At 38.4% G+C, this 21,905-nt stretch overlaps 3 long non-coding RNA genes across 4 annotated transcripts in view; 2 read left to right on the top strand and 1 right to left on the bottom strand.

The window, feature by feature from the left end:
* Window positions 1-20,744, bottom strand: part of LOC131402349 (uncharacterized) — a 277,855-nt gene extending 257,111 nt beyond the window's left edge. Inside the window, exon 1 of one of the 2 annotated variants that reach the window (XR_009218572.1) lies at window positions 20,569-20,744. This is a non-coding gene — a long non-coding RNA (uncharacterized LOC131402349). The remainder of the gene's footprint in view (window positions 1-20,568) is intronic. The other variant, XR_009218574.1, reaches the window with a different exon arrangement.
* On the top strand, window positions 5,210-14,591 carry LOC131402352 (uncharacterized). Its single transcript, XR_009218580.1, has 3 exons — window positions 5,210-5,301; window positions 12,139-12,186; window positions 14,543-14,591. It is a non-coding gene; the product is annotated as an uncharacterized LOC131402352 (long non-coding RNA).
* LOC131402351 (uncharacterized) lies at window positions 14,656-15,988 on the top strand. Its single transcript, XR_009218579.1, has 3 exons — window positions 14,656-14,715; window positions 15,206-15,282; window positions 15,770-15,988. It is a non-coding gene; the product is annotated as an uncharacterized LOC131402351 (long non-coding RNA).
* Window positions 20,745-21,905: the final 1,161 nt, after the last annotated feature.

Below are 21,905 nucleotides of genomic sequence, written 5' to 3'. Positions count from 1 at the left end.
AAACAGGCAGAAGAAAGTATCAACAAACTTGAATATAAGTCAATTGAGATTATCAGACTGAGGAAAAGAAAGAAAAAAGAATGAAGGAAAATGAACAGAGAGAGATCTGTGGGACACCATCAAGCATACCAGCATAGGCACAATGAAAGTCCCAGAAGGAGACGAGAAAGAAAAAGGTGCAGAAAGAAATTCTGAAGAAATAATGGCAAAAACTTCCCAAATTTGATGAAAAACATTAATCTACACTTTAAAGAAACTCAACAAAGTCCAAGTATGATAAACTCAGAGATCCTTACCTAGATACATCATAATCAAACTATTGAAAGCCAAAGAAAAAGAGAGAATCTTGAAAGTGAAAACAGAGGAGTGACTCCTCATATATAAGGGATCCTCAATAAGATTAGCAGTTGATGTCTCATCAGAAACCATGGAAGCCAGCAGGCAGTAGGATAACATACTCAAAGTGCTGAAAGAAAAAGACTGTCAATCAAGAATTCTATATCTACCAAAACTTTCCTTCAAAAATGAAGGAGAAATTGAGGTATCCCTTGCTAAACAAAAACAGAGAAAATTTGTCATTACCATACCCGCCCTACAAGAAATACTACAGGGAATCCCTCAGGCTGAAATGAAGGGACACTACACAGTAACTCACATTCATAGTAAGAAATAAATAGCACTAGTAAGGGTAACTACATTGGGAAATATAAAACAAAGCATAAATATATTTTTTGTTTGTAACTCTTCTTCTTCTCCTATATAATTTAAAAGACAAGTGCATCAAGCAGTAATTATAAATCTATGTTGATGAGTAGCATATAAGATATAAAGATTAAGTTTGTATTACAATAACATCGCAAAGGAGTGGGAAAAGAATGGAGCTATATAGGAGCAAAGTTTTTGTATGCTATTTAAATTAAAATGGTATTAATCCAAACTAGATTATTATAAGCTAAGATATTAATTATGACAGCAAGGTACCCACAGCAAAATAAATGACAGAGATTTAAAATGGTATACTAGAAAATATATATTTAGTGCAAAAGAAGGCAGCATGGAGGATTAAAGGAACAAAAAAAGATATATAGAAAACAAAGAGCAAAATGGCAAATGCAAATCCTACTTTTCCGATAATGACATTAAGTTTAAATGGAATAAATACTACCATTAAGGTAAGAGACTGGTAGAATGGATAAAAAACATGATCCAACTATATGCTGTCTAAAGAGACTCATTTTAGATTCAAAGACACAAAGAGGTTCCAAGCAAAGAGACAGAAAAGGGTATATGAACAAAGCCTCATGGAAAAAATATACTATGCAAACAGTAACCAAAAGAAAGCTAGAGTGGCTATATTAATATCAGACAAAATAGACTTTAAGACACAAAATTGTTACTTGAGACAAAGGACATTTTATAATGATAAAAGGATCAGTTTATGACAAATTTATAACAATGAGAAACAGATATCTATACCTATATCTATATATCTACACATATCTTAACAACAAAGCCCTAAAATACCTGAAGCAAAAACTGAGAGAATTAAAAGGAGAAATAGACAATTCAACAATAGTAGTTGGAGACTTCAATACCCCACATTCAATAATGGATAGAACAACTGGATAGAAGATCAATAAGGAAACAGAGGTCTTGAACAACTATAAACCAATGAGACCCAATAGACATATACAGAAGACTCAACCCACCCAACAGCAGAATACATATTCTTCTCAACTGCACATGGAACATTCTATATGTTAGGCCATAAGTGAAGTCTCAATAAATTTAAAGGGATTGAAAGTATGAATTCTGCTGACAATAGAATGAAATTAGAAATCAATAAAGGAAGGAAATTTGGCAAATTCAAAAATATGTGGGAATTTAAAAACACACTCTTAAATAACTAATGGGTCAAAGAAAAAATCACAAGGGAAATTAGAAGATAGTTTGAGATGAATGAAAAGGAAAACACAACATACCAAAACCTATCAGAAGCAGTGCTTAGACTAGGGAAATTCATAGCTGTATGTGTCTATATCAAAAAAGAAGAAAGAACTCAAATCAGTAACCTAAACTTCCATGTTAAGAAATTAGAAAAAGAAGAGCAAATTAAATCCAAAGCAAGCAGAAGGAGGAAAATTATAAAGATTAGAGCAGAAATAAATGAATTAGAGAAGAGAAAAGCAATACAGAAAATCAACAAAACCAAAAGTTGATTCTTTGAAAAGATCAACAAATTGAGATACCTTTAGCTAGACTGACAAATAAATAAATAAATAAATAGAGAGAAGATTTAAATTACTAAGTAAATCAGAAATGAAAATGGGTACTATGTTACCTACCTTACAGATATAAAAAATATTATAAAGGCATACTAAAAATAATTGTATGCCAACAAATTAGATAACCTAGATGAACTGGACAAACTCTTAGATGGACACACACTAACAAAATCTACTCAAGAAGAAATAGAAAATCTAAATAGGCTTATAACAAGTTAAGCAATTGAATTAGTAATCAAAAAACTTCCCCTAAAGAAAAGTCCAGGACCAAAGGCTTCACTGGTGAATTCTACCAGACATTTAAAGAATAGTTAACACTAATCCTTCATCAACTCTTCCAAAAACAGGTGAGGAAGAAATACTTCTCAACTCATTCTATGAGGCCAGTCCCTAACACTGAAACTAGACAAAGATGTCTCAAGAAAATTACAGACCAATATTTCTTATGAATATAGATGTAAAAAATTTCAATAAAATACTAGCAAACCAAATTCAGCAACATATAAAAGGGATTATACACCATGATCAAGGAGGATTTATCCCAGCAATGCAAAGTCGGTTCAACATATGACAATCAAGTAATGTAACATACCATATTAATAGAATAAAAGACAATCCCTCTGAATAATTATCTCCATAGACACAGAAAAAGCATTTGACAAAATCCAACGTGTTCATGATAAGAAAAAAACACTCAACAAACTAGGAATAGAAGGGAACTCCCTCAACTTGATAAAATGCATCTAAGAAAAACCCACAGCTAACATCATAGTCAACAGTGAAAGATTGAAAGCTCTCTCCCTATGATTCAGATTAACACAAGAATGTCTGCTCTCATCACTTCTATTTAACACTGTACTGCAGATTCTAGCCAGGAAGTATGACAAGAAAAAGAAACGAAAGGCATCTAAACTGCAAAAGAAAAAGTAGTCACGTGCTGAATAATGATGTTTCAGTCAATGACGCACTGCACATATGACGGTAGTTCCAAAAGACTAGTACCATATAGCCTAGGTGTGTAGTAGGCTATACCATCCAGATTTGTGTAAGTACACTCTATGATGTTTGCACAACAGTGAAATTGCCTAACAATGCATTCCTCAAAACATATCCCCATCGTTAAGTGATGCATCACTGTAAATCTATCTCTATTTGAAGATAACGTGATCTTATATAAAGGACTCCACAAGGAACAAACAGAGCTAATAAACAAGTTCTGCAAGGTTGTAGGATACAAGATCAATATATAAATAGAAATAATGTACTTCTATACATTAGCAATAAACAATCTGAAATTGACATCAGAAAACAATTCCATTTACAATAGCATCAAAAAGAATAAAATACAACAGAATAAATTTAACAAAGAAGTGCAAGACAAATACACTGAAAACTATAAAACATTGAAGAAAAAAATTAAAGGAGACCTAAACAAATGGAAACACATTCTGTGTACAAGCAATGTAAGACTTAATATTGATAAGACAACAATACTCCTAAACTGATCTACAGATTCAAAGCAATCTCTATCAAAATCCCAGCTGGCATTTTTTCAGAAATTGACAAGCTGATACTAAAATTCATATGGAAATACAAGGGACCTAGAATAGCCAAAAAAATCTTCCACAGAAGTGCAAAGTTGGAGGACTCACACTTCCCAATTTCAAAACTTACTACAAAACTAGAGTAATTCTAGTCTGTACTGGTATAAGGACAGACATACAGATGAATGAAACAGAACTGAGAGTCCAGAAATAAATCCATGCATCTAAGTCAATTGATTTTTAAGACATCATCTTTTTAGAGCAATTTTAGGTTCAAGGGTAGAAGGGGCTGGAATTGGTTATTTCCTTTTCTCCACATAGAAGCCTAGGGCCTTCTGGAGTTGGGTATTTCCCTTCCCCTAGATCAGTTAGGCTCTGGTTAAATAGCTTCTCCTGAGGGCAGATACTGCTAAGAACAGAATGCTCTAGTGCATTTCAAAAATGGTTCCTTTTCCCCATTCCTCTACCTGAATTATGAGGGAATTTTTCTCCGATGTTCACTGTGAGGACCTGTAAACTCACAAAAGAGGGGAGTCTCCCTATGACTAGTCCCCCTGGAGTTTTTAATCTCTTGAACCTATTTACACTGAGCCTCCAGCAATTTGTCAGTTACAGTTGAGGTTTCTCTCTCTCAGCACTGGTTATTGTAGAGGTTTCAGCTCTGTTCTGGTAAGTTGTGTTTTCTCTATGCACCTGGCGGTCCCTCCAATTTTAGGAGTAGTGGACTGCCCTATGATCTCACTTCTCTGACAGACTGAAGAAGAGTTGCTGATTTTTTGGTTTGTTTGTGTTTTTACTTGTTAGGATGGAGTGGTGACTTCTAAGTTTCTTACTTGTTGGACTGGCAAAGAGACTATATTGCAATTTTAACAGCTGCATATTATCCTGTTCTATAGATGCACCATAATTTATTTAACCAGTCTCATTTTGATGGACCTTGGTTTGTTTCCCACCATCTACCACTGCAAACCATGCTGCAACAATATCCTTGAGTGTATGTCTATCTGCAAACGTGACAATACTAGTGGGACAGCTTCCTAGAAATAAAATTGTTGGGTCAAGATTGCCTTAGAGGATATTGCAATTTCACCATCCAAAGAGGCCATTACGTCATTCCTAAGAGTTTTCCATTATACCATATGGTTTAATTAGCAAAATTATATTAATCAACATTCTGATTTATCAATATGAACAGTATTTGTGATACAATGTGTCTTCTATTCCTTTTGTAATTGAAAAGCTGATATAATAACAAAGACAAATTTTAAAACAGGCAAAAATCACCTATTACCAGTACCCTAATGTAACAACTACTTTCATTTTTCCTGTTCTCAAAATAAGTTATTTATAAAGATGGCTCCAAGTGATGTGCTACTGTGCTTGAGCTTCAGCTGGCTGCACGTGAGGACTCAGAGTAGGTACACAATAGCGGTCATTTAGTGAAGACCTGAGGCAAATCAGTGACCAGACTTGTGAGTTTGGAAGGCCCTGGATATTTCACTTTCAAGACTCATTTAGGGAGTGTTGATGAACCAATACCAGAGAAATTACTAACCCAGCTCAGGGAGTACACAGCAGTCCCTCCCTCTTTGTTGGTCTGTTAAAGGCCAAGACATAAAGCAAAGGTGTAGGCCTGTCTCAGAGATGAGAAAGCCACCTGGGAGGGCCAAAGGAAGTGCCTTGAGTTACTCCTTGCAACCAGTAGTTCTCAAACTCCTCTGACCCACTAAGAGAGGCAGAAGACTCCAGGCCCATTTCCACTGGACAAAGAATGCAGAGAGCCAAGAAGCGGAGAGAAACAACAAGAGTCTAAATGGTAACCTGTGCGATCAACAAAAGTAGCACAAAACCATGATTTAACTTACAGTAAACGCTTCCGTAACCACAGGAACTGAAAACAATGACCAATTCAAAAAAGCACTGTTAACAGTGGGTACTTCCTAAAAACAGGAGAAGTTACAATTCTCTGTGATAGCAAGTAGTTATTAAGTGCCATTTTGCCAAGAATTCCAGACTTTTTAGAATATGGAACTCTGGGTCCTCAACAAACTCTAGTAATACACTAATTAATGAGAACATTATATTTTAGTGGCATGTAATAAATCAGGAGTTATAAAAAGATTACCCTTAATTATGCATAAAAATCAGTCTGGTGCATTATTCCCCCATAAGGATCAAAGGAGGCAACTTGTATTTGAGGATCTGCTGAGACCCAATAGGAATAAATAGAAAATTATTTAGGAGACTCAATAGGGAAAAAAGTTCTACTTTTTTGGAGGGGGAGAGGGGTAACTTTTTATTTTGATATAACTTCAAACTTACAGAAAAGTTGCAAGAATCATACAAGAAACTTCCCTAATACTCTTTAGCTGGATTTAACAATTGTTTATGTTTTGCCCCATTTATTTTATCATTCTCTCTCCCTCTACATACATGCATGTGAGTATGTTTATATATATGCATACTATTTTTTCCTGAACCATTTGAAGGTAAGTTACAGACATCTTCCCTCTCTCCCCCTAAACAGTTCAGTATGTATTTCCAAATGTCCACAGGGACATTCTCTTTCATGAGCAGAGTTCAATGATTAAAATCAGGAAATTTTACATTGATACAATCTTATTTTTCATTCCACAGTCCACATTCAGATTTTGTCAATTGGCCCAACAATCTCCTTTGTAGCCAACTTTTTTCCAGGTTCAGGATCCAATCTAGGGTCATGTCTCTTAAATTTCTTTTAATCTGGAACAGCTCCTCAGTCTGTCTTTGTCATTCTTGACCTTGACATCTTTTTAAGAATATAGGCTGGCTACTTTGTAGACTGTCTCTCAATATGTGTTTGACTGATGTTTCCTCATGGTTACATTCTGGTTATGCATTTTTGGCAGGAAGACCGCAGAAGTGTGTTTCTAGTTTTCAAGTGACAGGAATAACACTTTCATAAAGTAAGTTTTTTTTTTTCTTTTGTGAGGAAGATGGGCCCTGAGTTAACATCTGCCAATCCTCCTCTTTTTGCTGAGGAAGACTGGCCCTGGGCTAACGTCCATGCCCATCCTCCTCCACTTTATATGGGACGCCGCCACAGCATGGCTTGACAAGCGGTGCGTCGGTGCGCGCCCGGGGTCCGAACCAGCGAACCCTGGGTACTGCAGCGGAGCGCGCGCACTTAACCGCTTGTGTCACCAGGCCAGCCCCGATAAACTAAGTTTATTGGGAGGGAAATTAACTTCCAATCTTTCTCCTATCAAACAAAATAGTTAGAAATATTCCCTTAAAAACTTGGCTTAAAAAAAACAAAAAACAAGACTGACAACAATGTAATATCATTTTATACCCATTACATTAAATTTTTTTAAATTAAAATTATAACACTCAATCCTGGACTGGGTCCTGGAACAGCAAAGAGGCATTAATAGAAAAACTGGTGAAATCTGAATAAAGTCTGGAGTTTAGTCAATAGTGATGTACCTATGTTGGTTTCTTAGATTTGACAAGTGTGGCACTATAATGTAAGAGGTTAACAATGGCGGACACTGAGTAAGGAATTCAAGGGAAATCTTGATATTATCTTTGCAGCTTTTCTGCAAACCTAAAATTATTCTAGAATGAAAAGTTCACTTAAAAAATTATAACCCCCAGTACTGATGAATGATAGGTAAAATAGAAGCTCTTGCATTCTTGGTAGCAGAATAAACAGGCAGAATCCTCTTGGAAAAGAGTCAGACATTAAGGGTCCTAAATATCCTTGTTGCCTTTGATTCTATAATTCTACATGGAAACATTGTAAGGAAATAAACCTAACAGAAAAAAAAGCTACGTGGACAAACAAGTTCATTTGCAGCATTATTTATAATCATGAAAAGTTGGAAGCGACCTATATGACAACAAAATAGGCAAGATTAGGAAGTCATAAAAATGAGGCAAATGAAGACTATGTCACATCAAGGGAAATGTTGAAATATGGTAAATGAAAAAAAAATTATATATTCAGTATGCTTATACCTATGTAAAGATCAATCTAAACACAGGAAAAAGAAATTACCCAAAATCTGTTTGTAAAGGATTATGCCAGGAAAATGAACATTGTCTTCTTGGCTTTTTTTCCCCAAATTTAACAAATTTAACTTAATTGAAACTGTTAAAAAGTTTTATTGAGACATAATTCACAGATCATACAATTCATCTTTTTAAACTATATAGTTTAGCAGTTTTTTAGTTTATTCACAAAGCTGTGCCACTATCACCACAATCAATTTTAGAACATTTTCATCATTCCAGAAAGAAACTCCATACCCTTTAGCAATCACTCCCCATCCTCCCCAACCTCCAGCCCTAGCAACCACTTACCTTCTGTCTCTAAAGATTTGCCTCTTCTGGACATTTCATATCAATAAAATTATACAATAGGTGTAATAGGTGGTCTTTTTTGAGTGGCTTTTTTCTTTTTCGTTTTTTTGGTGAGGAAGATCGGCCCTGAGCTAACATCTGTTGCCAATCTTCCTCTTTTTGCTGAGGAAGATTAGCCCTGAGTTAACATCTGTCCCCATCTTCATCTGTTTTGTATATGGGATGCCACCATAGCATGGCTTGATGAGCAGTGCATAGGTCTGTGCCTGGGATCCAAACCTGCGAACCCGGCGGCGCCAAAGCAGAGCGCGTGTACTTAAGCGCTACACCACTGGGCCAGCCCCTGACTGGCTTTTTTCACTCAGCATAACGTTTTCAAGGTTTATCCATGCTGTAGCAGTTATAAGTACTTCCGTTTAACGGCCAAATAATATTCCATTGCATGGATATACCACATTTTGTTTCTCCATTTATCAGATGATGGACATTTGAGTTGTTTCCACTTTTTGGCTGTTATGAATACTGCTGCTTTGAAATTTGCACATAAGATTTTGTGTGCATGTTTTTACCTCTCTTGAGTATATACCTAGGTGTGGAGTTGCTGGGTCATATGGGAACTATATTGAACATTCTGAGAAACTGCCAAACTGTTTTCCAAAGTGGCTGTACCATTTTACATGCCCACCAGCAATACTTTAAACTTTTATAACAAAAAATGTACAAGAAATCTGCAAAAATTAACTCCTGCTCACCATAAGGTAATGCTACATTTGAACGGGCTCAACATTTGCAAAGTAAAATATTGGCTCTAGCGAAATACAAGCTGGGCTTTTGCAGGTTGGCAGATTTCCCACTTGCCGAGAACAGGCACAAAGACAGGCGTCTCTTTTCTTTTTTAAAATAGTCTGTCAGTTGGTTTGCTTAGCAACAGGAAATAGGGTGGTCTTGAATCTTAAAATTCTGAACATAATTATGCGTCTTCTCAAAGCAGTTACTGAACCAGGGAAGCTGAAGAGAGAATGTTGCGTTTCACATTATTGTTGACACTAGAATAATATTAGGAATTGACAGGTTTTTGAGAGACAGATGTTATTGCCGAAAGAAGGATCGTGTATCAGAATTTAAGGATCTGACATAATGATCAACTTTTTTACGCCTTCCTATTACTTTCTGTAGTTGAGTGCTTGAGGTAAATCTATAATCAAAGATTTTAGTTCAGTTCTTCCTTTTCCTGTCACAGTTACCCATCTGCAATTTCTTAAAAAATATTGAGAGTTGGGCAAAGTGATAGCAAAGCAAACAAACACAACTGAAAATACTTATTAAGGAACAGAAGGTAACTTCTTCAATCAGGCATTCCTCTTTGCTGGAGGAAAAGAGGGGACATATATAAGGAGATATCAGCAAGTTTAGAATTATTGTAATGATGTCTCGGTTAATAATTACTAACCGGAATTTTCAAAGCAAGAGGATCTTGACCACTACTGTACTTTGAAAAAATATTTGTTATACTTCGTTTTACAATATGCTGAGGAAATTTTAATTTTTTCTTAATATATTTTTTCCCCAGACAAGGGAATTGGGAAGCATCAAGGTGAATGTAGAATGGAAACAGAGCTGTCAGACTAAATTTTCAGCTTTTCACACAGTATAATTATCACTTTTTAGTTTCCACATAAACAAGTCCTTAAATTACATTAAGAAGATTTCAAAAATATCCCTTAATAAAAACACATATAACAATCCTGAAGGAATTATTTTACTTTACCATGTGTTATAAACTGAATTGTGCTGGCCCCAAATTCTTATGTTGAAGCTCCAATCCCCAATGTGACAGGGCCTTTAGGGAGGTCATTAAGGTTAAATGAGGTCATAAGGGTAGAGCCCTAATCTGATAGGACTGGTGTCCTTAGAAGAGGAAGAGACAGCAGAGATCGCTCTCTCTCCACGCACAGGCACAGAGGAGAGGCCATATGAGGACACAGAGGAGGGTGGCCACATGCAACACAAGGAGAGAGGCCTCACCAGAAACCAACCCTGCTGGCACCGTGCTCTTGGACTTCCAGCCTCCAGAAGAGGGAGAAAATACATTTCTGTTGTTTAAGCCACCCAGTTTGTAGTATTTTGTTATGGCAGCCTGAGCCAACTAAGACACCACACCAATGTGATTTGTAACTGTTCTTTCCTTTTTGCCACTGTGATAGATTATAGACACAACCAAATTTTCTCAACTGAGGCCACAAAGAGATGTCTCTGGCCATTAAATCCAATAGTCATTGGAACTATCTAAATTTTAAAATGGATCCATTAAATTTAGGCTTCAAAGGATGTATTCTAAGTTATTTTGTAGGATAAATCACTATAAAATCAATATATTATGAGTTGTTACCACCAGGGGGCTTTACTTCCCATTTCTTTAATTCATAGCTAGCCTCTCTACCCCCATAGCTGGCCTCTCCACTATCCTAGATCAGCGGCAAGAAGCCAGGACCAAAGTATGGCTAACCTAGTGGAGAATAAAGATGGTGATGATGGTGACAGTGGTAAGAGTGGTGGTGACAAGATCAGTGAACATTTGTCAAGCACTTACCAGATGTCAAGCAGATATCTATTACCTTTTTTAATCTTCAAAACAACCATTATTATTATCCCCACTCTTACAAGATTTAGCAAGGTTGAACAATTTGCTCTCTGTCACAGGATTCAAACCCAGACACAAGCACTCCAGTGCCCATTTCTTATGCTACAATTCTCAAAACTGAATCATTTAAACTCAAATTGTGTTACTGAACCATAGCTTTTTTGAAAAAATAAATAAAAATCCCTAATAATGAATCTGAAGTCTATGTCTAATTTCTTAGTAAATACAACCAGTACAAAACCAGATCTACTAAAATAGACTCTAAATGGAACTTGTACCTGATAAATAAAATCAAGTCCCTGTAGGGTAAATGGGAAGAGTAGAAAAGCAGACAGAAGCTTCAGGAGAAATTCAGCATTCCTAAATTGTACCAGTAGGTGATTTTCAAAAAATGATGGAACATTTTTTGTTCAACATTTTCCCCAATAACTCTAAGCCAAAGCAACTGCCTTCATCAAAACAATACAAGTTAAGTCTTGGTTTCAAGTAAAGAACAGAAGCTTAACAAGTGTCTGAGAATATCAAGGCAACAGCTCATTCTTTTATAATACAATTTAATATGCCCTGTATCTGCTTGGAAATTCCCAAATAGGGTGACTCAGGATATAACTATGTCTCTTAGAGTTCCCTGTTCACTAAAGAATTACCACAGAGAGACAGAACACCAACTCCATTTTCTAATTCTGAGAGACCTGAGTAAAGATAAAAGCAACTCATACTCTACCACAATTAAAAAAGCAATCTCATCCACAGGCAGGCTCCTTTTTCCTAAAATGGATTAACCACCTGTCCATTCCTTCCTCATATATTTAATTTTTTTTCACTATATTAACATTATTAAATTAACTAGAGCTTCTATTCCTAGAGCATAGATTACCAAAAGTTGGATGGCTGGGATAAAGTATATATGGCTATTAACTGTGATGGTTATTGCTAGATTCCTTTCCAAAAAAAGTTCTAGGCACTAACATTTTTTTTCAGACTATATGAAGCAGGCTGTCCTTTTCTACTAATACAGTATTTCATAGAATATAAGTACACAAAGTTTGGAAAGTCTTCTAAAGAACAAGAAATCAATATTTGTTCTCCTGTGGAGGCCTCTGTAATCCCTTGTACTATCAAAAGGAGAAAAGAAACTGTTACTCACAAAATTTATCTGCCTCATGCAAAATCGACTTATGTTTCCTTTTCCCATTCTCGTTCACTTTTTCTCTCTTCCCCGTCACTCCACTGTAAGATGTGCACCTATATGTATGAACACAGCTTTCTCACTTGTAAGAGCCTTGACACCTAACACACTTGTCCCATAATTTCACCACAGAGAAGGCGAAAGGAACGATAGTTGGGTAGCCAAACATTTCCACAAAAGGTAAGACTTTACTGTTATTTTCTTTCTTGACTACGAGAGAAGCTAAATCCCTTAAAGAAAGTCTCCCTCTCATCATTTTCCTAAGTGAAATCTTTCTTCCAGTAACTGAAAAGTGAGTAGATATATTTATTAATTAAGGCTCTGAACCAGTCTGCTGAGATTTGCTCTTCTACCGACCAGTTGTGTGACCTGGGAACAAGTTACCTAACTTCTTTGGCCTCTGTTTCTTAATCTGTAAAATGGGTACAAAAATAGTTCTTACTTTGTAAGGTTGTTGCAATGAGAGTGTGTATATGTTTATGTTTGTGTGTATATTTATAAATATTTATATACACACATATATAAAGACCTTAGTACCTGAAACACAGTAAGACCAATGTAAGTGTTAGCTGTAAATCTGAACCACATTCCCCACTACCCACCTGGAAGGCACCCCTAAAAGGAAGCAGGATGTGGAGAGTTCAAACTTCATTTGCCCTCTAACTCCATGTGAAATGGGAGGCGTGCACACCTGGCTCAAAGAGAATAGCTGTCTCCTCTCCCTCTTTGAAGTCAGCGGGCCATTCTCACTCACCAGGTGTAGCAGGGGAAGGGGCCCTGGGCCCTGCCCCACGGGAGCTCATGGTCTAGCGAGCCTGGAGAGAAGAGCAGTTACTACCCTCTCCTGAAAACAGGCCTGCAGATCTAGTTTTAGGGCCAGGACTTGAAAAACTGTTTGTGTATTCAGTTTAATTTCTAATTGTTTTCTGAATAGAAACACACATGAATTAAAAGCTATTAAGATAAAAGAGGTCCAGCTGAACACAGAGAGACTACCTTTCGACTTGTCATCGCTCTGGGTCAAATGAAGTCACATCTTTGAGGATGGCAGAGCTGAGGGGTCACCATCCCCATGAAGGCACAATGGCTTGGTATTAGAAACCTGGGCAACCGCTCAGAGCCGCACATTAGGGAGATTCTTGTGCACTGTGTATAACTGAGCAGTGATTCAAGGGGACTGTTGGTGAAGGAAGCACTGTGGGCCAGCAAGGATAAGAAACTGAGGCTTATACAGACAACTTTAAGTAAGAACCCAACTCCTTCACCCCCTTCCCCTACTGTTCTTTCCTGTAGCAAGTATGACAAGGCCAGGCCCATATCCCTGGGGCCCTCACCACCCCAGTACATGCCCACAGTGTCCTCCTACAAGCACCCATGCCTCCTGGCCGGAGCACTTCCCTCGCTGCTGTGCAGCTGCCAGAAGTGGAGCCAGGCACAACACTCAGTCAGTGACAGACGGGAGGGGAAGGGTAAACGCCTCCCTTTCCTACCCCCGTGTGCAATAACTCTGAGGCATGTTCTACAGTCTTCCAAGGTTCCGTAAGGGGACTGAGCTCCAGCTGCTCACAGAGGTAACCTACTCAGTCACACTCTTTATCGGCCCTGTCACTTTCCTCTCTCCTCTATTTGGGATTTTTGGGACCACCTCCTACATAAACTACTTATACTCAAATCCTTGTCTCAGGATCTGCTTCCCGGCAATTCCAACCTAAGTCATTTCCTCTTTAAATATGGGCACTTCAGGATAGTCTTATGACTCCTTTCCCCTTGCCAGGATGTTTATTTTAACCAGGTGTCCCCTCCAGAACACGGGTCACTTCACCCCTTGGAGATAAGCCTGGGCTCTACAGTGGCTGCCTTGGTCTTATGAATACTACTCAGATCCTGGGAGCTGCAGGCTGTCCTCTCAGGATGGAACTCTTCCCACTGTGTAACGCTGGGGTGTCTTCGTCTGGTGCCTCTCCTGCTGTGGGGCTTCTTCCGCTCACAGCTCCACCACCTCTCCTGACATGGCTCAAATCCACAGCCAAAGCCACTGCAAAGCCACTGCACACTAGGCACACATCTGTCTTCTTGCTTGAAGTTTTCTTCAGTGGAGCTTGAAGGTATTTCTTCTCTCCAAAAAAGCCAACTCAAATGGATGCTCCTTTTATTGGAAATGTGAGCAGTTTAGAGATGGGCACTCTGCTTTTCACGGCTCACCTGATTCAGCTGGAATATTACAGCACTAAGGGAGACCATTTCACTAGCTCCCAGAGTTAGATAAAAATGCAGAATCTAAATAAATAATTGAAATATTTCACATGATGTAGCTAGGATGTTTTTATCTGATCAGGAATTCCTCCCAACTTTTGAAGAGCCTTTCACCCATGCTCACTTATAAGGCAGTGCAGCAAGATGGCTAACAGTATGGCTGCTGGGGCCAAATGGTCAGGGTTTGATTTTTGCCTCTGCCTAGCTGTACAGTCTTAGACAAGTTAACTTACCCCTCTGAGCCTCCCTAGAAAATGAGGATAACAACAGTATCTACCTCCAGGATTGCTGAGAAGATTAAACGAGTGGGCCCTCAATTCAGTGACTGGCATCCTTGTAAGAAGAGATGAGGACACAGAGACATGGAGGGAAAAAGATCATGTGAAAGACATAGGCAGAGATTGGAGATCTGCTGCCACAAGACAGGGAAGCAGGAACCACCAGGAGCTGGAAGAGGTGAGGGAGGGTTCTCTGCTGTGTGTAAACTGTGTGTCAATTGTAGGCCTCTCCCTTTGTTCTCACTCAAACCATAAAACCTAACAGTACCTTGTCTTAAAAATTCTGATTATCATGTGGCTTATCATATGGCTGTCCTGAAGATCATGGACCATGCCCGATGCCATCATTTAAATTTCTCAGGTCCACAGTTATCACCCCTGAACTCCTTCATTTTTCATTGTAACTCACTGAAATCACAGTCTCCATCTAAGAATCAGTAAGGAATAATTTTAAATGTATGGGAGAGAAAACCCAGCTAAATTTAACTTAAAATAATTTAACAATATAAGAAGAAGGAAAAAAGATTCGATGAGGGAAGAAATCAGCTCTTGGTAACGAGACTTGAGGAGCAGATTGTGTCCAGGCACAGAGATGCAGCATACAAATGAGGGGGCAGGTCTTGTCCTGACCGTCCCTGATGCCCACCCCTACTCTGCTCTCATCCCAGGTGGCCTCAAACCCAGTCAGCGGCTCCTACACTGTGACCTCGCTCAGCTCCACTCCCCAGAACTCCAGGTCTGGCAGGTAAGAACCCCGTGTATACCCAGCTCCTCCTCCTGTTCCATAAAGGGTCCTGTGCCTGGATCCTGCTGGACCAGAGAGGGCCATTTGACACCCCATTGCTAGGACATTGGGGATTTGGAATATGCAGATTAGCTCACACTGAGGAATTAGAACACCCTAGTCCTAGGGAGGAGTCAGCCCCACACCAAAGCTGTGGGATCCGGGAGGGAGGCATCACTGTGTTAAATCCAGAGGCCGTTGTCAGGAGGCACAAGGCACAGCTGTGCACCTCCACTCCCTCTCTGCCCTTCTGTTTCTCAGTCACTCTTTGACCCTCTGAAATAGGCTTCCTTCCCCATGACTGCTAAGACTGCTCTATCAAAGCTCTTCGAGAAAGTCCAGAAAATTCCAGATCCTTCCAAAACCACCTCAGTCCTTTTCCTTCCTGACCCAGTGAAAGATCCCCCCATCTCACTTCTGTAACTTGACCCTTTTTGGTTAATTTCAGGTGTCAACTTGACAGAGCTAAGGGATGCCCAGAAAGCTAGTTAAGCATTATTTCTGGATGTGTTCACACGGCTGTTTGTGGAAGAGATTAGCATTCAATTCCATAGACTATGTAAAGAGGCCCACCCTCACCAGTCTGCGACCTGATACTACCACAAATACGCAGGCAAAAGATAAGTTCATCAAATACCATAAGAAACTGCAGTAACAATTCAGAGCAGAAGGAAATGACAAATCTCCAGAAACCAACCTTGAAGTCACAGAAATTTACAATCTAAATGACAGAGAATTCAAAATAACTGTCATAAAGAAACTCACCAAGTTACAAGAATGTTCAGACAGTTCGATGAACTCAGGAATAAAATTAATGAGGAAAAGGAATACTTCATCAAAGAGACTGAAACTATTAAAAAAAAAACAAGCAGAAATTCTGGATATAAAGAACATAATTAATGAGATAAAAAAGAATCTAGAATCCTTACAAAATAGAGCTGATATCATGGTTGAAAGAATAAGTGATTTAGAGGATAGAAATATAGAAATGCTTCCAGTGGACGAGGAGAAAGGACTCAGATTTTTAGAAAATGAAGGAATTCTTGGAGAAATATATGACGCAATTATAAAAGCAACCTAAGAATTATACGTATTCCAGAGGGAGAAAAGAGGGAGAAAGGAGCAGAGAGCTTGTTCAAAGAAATAATAGCTGAGAACTTCCCAACCCTGGGCAAGAACCGGACTTACAAATACATGAAGCCAACAGAACGCCTAATTACATCAATGCTTAAAGACCTTCTCCAAGGCGTATAATAGTAAAATTGGCAAAAGACAATGACAAAGAAAAAATGTGAAGGGAAGCAAGACAGAAGAAAATAACCTACAAAGGAACCCCTATCAGGCTTTCAGCATATTTCTTGGCAGAAACTTTACAGGCAAGGAAAGAATGGAATGATATATTAAAAATACTGAAAGAAAAAAACTTTCAGCCAAGAATACTCTATCCAGTGAAATGATCCTTATGATACAATGGAGAAATAAAAGTTTTCCCAGATAAACAAAGGCTGAGGGAGTTCATCGCCACGAGATCTCCCATACAAGCAATGATCAAGAACGCCCTCATACCTGAAACAAAAAGAAGGCAAATGTCTACAAAGCTTTGAGCAAAGAGATAAATAGACAGAATCAGAAAGCTACAGCTCTGTTTCACAACAGGGTAGCAAATACTTAATTATAACTTAAAAGAAGAAGGGAAGGAAGGCATCAAAAGTAACTATAAACACTTCAACTTAGTCACAAACGCACAACACAAAAATGAATAACTTGTGACAACAATAACTCAGAAGGAGAAGAGGAAAGGGATGGAACCTGCTTAGGCTAATGGAGATAAGAGGCTATCAGAAGATGGACTGTCTCATCTATGAGATCTTCATACAAACCTCAGAGTAACCAGCAAACAAAAAATCAGAGCAGAGCCTTGGATCGTAAAAATAGAGATAACTGCCACAGAAAACCCCCAAAATGAAATAGTAGTCAGAAACACAAAGGAAGAGGAACAATGGAAATATAGATTAGGTGGGATTAAGCCCTCATGTATCAATAATCACTCTAAATGTAAATCGATTGAATTCTCCAATCAACAGACACAGAGTGGTGGGGTGGATTAGAAAAGAAGACCCAACGATATGCTGCCGCCAGGAAACACATATCAGCTCTAAAAACAAACAGGCTCAGAATGAATGGATGGGAGACAATACTCCAAGAAAATGGCAAATAAAGGAAAGTAGGTGTTGCCATACTTATATCAGACAAAGCAGACTTCAAGATAAAAAAGACTATGAGAGACAAAGAGGGGCAGTATATAATGATAAAGGGGACTTTCCACCAAGAGGACATATCCCATTCAACATAGTACTGGAGGTTTTGTCCAGAGCAATTAGGCTGGAAAAAGAAATAAAAGGAATCCCAATTGGAAAGAAAGAAATGAAACTCTTGCTGTTTGCAGATGACATGACTGTAAATAGAAAAAACCATAAAGAATCCATCAGAAAACTATTAGAAATAATCAACTACTACAGTAAAGTTGCAGTGTACAAAATCAACTTACCACAATCAGTTGCATTTCTACTCTAATAATGAACTAACAGAAAGAGAACTCAAGAATACAATCCCATTTACAATTGCAACAAAAAGAAAAAAGTCTCTAGGGATAAATTTAACCAAAGAGGTTAAAGACCTATACAATGAAAACTATAAGACATTAGTGAAAGAAATCAATGATGACCTGAAGTAATGGGAAGATATTCCATGCACATGGATTGGAAAAATAAACACAGTTAAAAAGTCCATATTACCTAAAGTAATCTACTGATTCAATGCAATGCCAATCAGAATTCCAACGACATTCTTCACAGAAATAGAACACAGAATCCTAAAATATATATGGAATAACAAAAGACCTCGAACAGCCAAAGCAATCCTGAGAAGAAAGAACAAAGCTGGAGGCATCACAATCCTAACTTGAAAATATATTACATAGCTATAGTAATCAAAATGGCATGGTACTGGCACAAAAGCAGACTCATAGATCAATGGAGCAGAACTGAAAGCCCAGAAAGAAAACTAGACATCTGTGGCCAGTTAACCTCTGACGAAGTAGCCAAGATCATACAATGGAGAAAGGCAAGTCTCTTCAATAAATGCTGTTGGGAAAACTGGACAGCCACATGCAAAAGAATGAAAGTAGATCATTATCTTCCACCATACACAAAAATTAACTCGAAATGGATAAAGACTTGAATCTAACACTTGAAACCATAAAACTCCTAGAAGAAAATATACGCAGTACAGTCTTTGACATCGATCTTAGCAGCATCTTTTCCAATACCATGTCTACTCAGGCAAGGGAAAGAAAAGAAAAAATATACAAATGGGACTACATGAGACTAAAAGGCTTCTGCAAGGCAAAGGAAACGATGAACAAAACGAAAAGACAGGGCCGGCCCCGAGCCTTAGTGGTTAAGTGTGCACGTTCTGCTACTGGCGGCCCAGGTTCGGATCCCAGACGCGCACAAACACACCACTTTTCCCACCATGCTGCGGCCGCGTCCCACATACAGCAACTAGAAGGATGTGCAACTATGACATACAACTGTCAACTGGGACTTTGGGGGAAAAAAAAAGGAGGAGGATTGGCAATAGATGTTAGCTCAGAGCCAGTCTTCCTCAGAAAAAAAGAGGAGGATTACCATGGATATGGATGTTAGCTCAGGGCTGATCTTCTTCACCAAAAAAAAAAAAAAAAAAGGAAAGACAACCCACCAACTGGGAGAAAATATTTGCAAATCATATATCTGACAAGGGGTTAATCTCCAAAATATATAAACAACTCATACAACCCAACAACAAAAAAACAGATAATCCAATCTAAAAATGGGCAGAGGATATGAACAGATACTTTTCCAAAGAAGATATACAGAAGGCCAACAGACAAATGAAAAGATGTAAAACATCACTAATTATTAGGGATATTCAAATCAAAACTACAATGAGAGATCACCTTATACCTGTCACAATAACTAAAATTCCCAAGACAAAAAGTACCAAATGTTGGAGAGGATAAGGAGAAAAGGGCACGCTCACACATTGCTGGTGGGAATGCAAACTGGCGCAGCCACCAGGGAAAACACTATGGAGATTTCTCAAAAAATTAAAAATAGAAATAGCATACCTTCCAGTTATCCCACTACTGGGTATTTATCCAAAGAAATTGAAATCAACAATTCAAAGAGATTTATGCACCCCTGTGTTCACTGCGGCATTATTCACAATAGCCAAAACATGGAAGCAATCCAAGCGCCCTGCTACAGATGAATGCTTAAAGAAGACGTGGTATGTATTATATACAATGGAATACTACTCAGCCAGAAAAAAAAGACAAGATCATCGTGTTTGCAACAACCTGGATGGACCTTGAGGGTAGGATGTTAAATGAAATAAGCCAGACAAAATCAAATATGCATGATTTCACTCATACGCAGAAGATAAACATACACAGGGATAAAGAGAACAGATTAGTGGTTACCAGAGGGGACGGGGGCTGGGCATTGAGTGAAAGAGTTAAAGGGGCACATATGCATGGTGATGGATAATAGTTAGACTACTGGTGGTGAGCATGATGCAGTCTATACAGAAATTCACAAATAATAATGAACACCCGAAATTACACAATGTTAACACCCTTTATAATTTCAATAAAATAATTAAAAAAGAAAAAAAATAATTCATTCTTTTTTATGGTTGAATAGTATTCCACCGTGGGGATATACCACACTTTGTGTATCTGTTCACCAGTAGATGGACATTTTGGTTGTTTTCCGTTTTTGTCTAGAATAAATAGGTTGTTATCAACATGTGTGTACAAGTCTGTGTGTAGACATATGAGTTTATTTCCCTTGGATGGATTCCTAGGAGAGGAATGGCTGGATAGACGTATGTAATTATTAAAGACGCATCCAAGCTATTTTTCACCAGCACTCGATGAGAGTTTCAGTGACTTGACATCTTCAACAACACTTGCTATATTTAGTCTTTTTAATTTTAGCCATTCTCAAGTGTGGTAGAATCTCATGATGACTGTCACTTATATTTCCCCAATGACTCATGTTGTGAAGGAGAAGGCAAGCCACGCACAGACTGGGAGAAAACATCTGCAAAACATATCCCTAGAAAAGGACGTGTACTTATAATATATAAAGAGCGATTACAACCCAATGGTAAGAAGACAATCAACACGTCATGGCTTACCAGGAGACAGCAGATCAGGCCTGTGATGAGCACCAGGAGGCCTGCCAAGCAGATGAGGATGAGGGTCCAGAAGGGGAGGTCTGGGGAGACAAGTGGTGGGGTGAGCCACCTCCTGTCATCGCCCCAGGGCTCCTGCTGACCCCACTGTGCCTCAACCGTCCTTGACAAGGGTTGGCCAACTTTCCTCATCATCCAAGACCCTGTGCGCATGGTTCTCTTCAATGAGGCACAGCATCAAGATACTCGCCCCCTACCATGGGCTGGGGTTTCCTGCAGGTTTACCATGCTTCTCAGTCAAGGTGTCATCTCTGTTGGGAGAATATTCTGGAAGTGAATGAAATGGAGAATGCATGTGAGTGTGTTTCACTCTTTTTAATAAAACTTTTTAGACACAGAAAAATAAAGGGAACAGTCTCATAAACATCCATCATCTAGATTTAACAATGTACATTCCATCCAATTAAAACAATATTTCATCAATGTATAAATTATTAACACTTGCCACCCTTGATTCATCCCATGTTTTCAATGAAATATTAAACTCAAGTAGACATCATGATGTTTCACCCCATTTTACTTTCCATCTCTAAAAAGTGAGCACACTTTGCTACAAAATCCAAGGCCATTATCACAGAACAAAAATGTAATAAATTAAACCAAATTAATACCTCTGGGCACAGAGGACTGAATTTGGGTTGGACTATCTTATGACGGCCGGGGGGGAGAATGGGTCATCACAGTTGGCAAGCCTATGTGATCTCTCTAAATTCGTAAATTCCCACTCAAAATTGTTCTTCCGTGCCTAGAAACACATCATCCCCTTCTCCTTTATCTATTTGCTTAATATTCATTTCCTAGGATTAACCTACAATGTAATTTCCTGCAGGAAGTCTTCTCTGGTTACCCCCTAAAAATATGAGTTTGTTCAGATCAAATAATTGATAAGTTTCAATTCTCTATTCTTGTTATTGCCAGCTACAACATAAACTCCAGGAGGGAGTGGGCATGGGGGGAGGGGTGCAGGTCACCCTACTTGTGCCTCTACCCAGACAACCTCTTAGAGGTGTGCTGTCTGATATGCAGCAGCAACAAGTCTCTTTTTGAATTAAAATTAATTTTAGTTAAATAAAATAAAAATTCTAACCTCAGTAACATTAAAAATCAGTAACAATAAAGACCAGTCACAATACCATCTTTCGAGCACTCAACAGCCACATGCAGCTATGCACTGGACAGCACAGATATAGAACATTCCACCACTGCAGAAAGTTCTAGTGCATTGGTGCTCACCTAGAGCGGGACTTGGCAAACTATAGCCTGTGGATCAGAAACCACAT

This window comes from Diceros bicornis, unplaced genomic scaffold, assembly GCF_020826845.1.
Source record: "Diceros bicornis minor isolate mBicDic1 unplaced genomic scaffold, mDicBic1.mat.cur d_74_multi, whole genome shotgun sequence".
NCBI classification, from domain to species: domain Eukaryota; kingdom Metazoa; phylum Chordata; class Mammalia; order Perissodactyla; family Rhinocerotidae; genus Diceros; species Diceros bicornis.
Note: the sequence above shows the minus strand (reverse complement) of the source record. Positions and strands in the feature narration are given on the sequence as shown.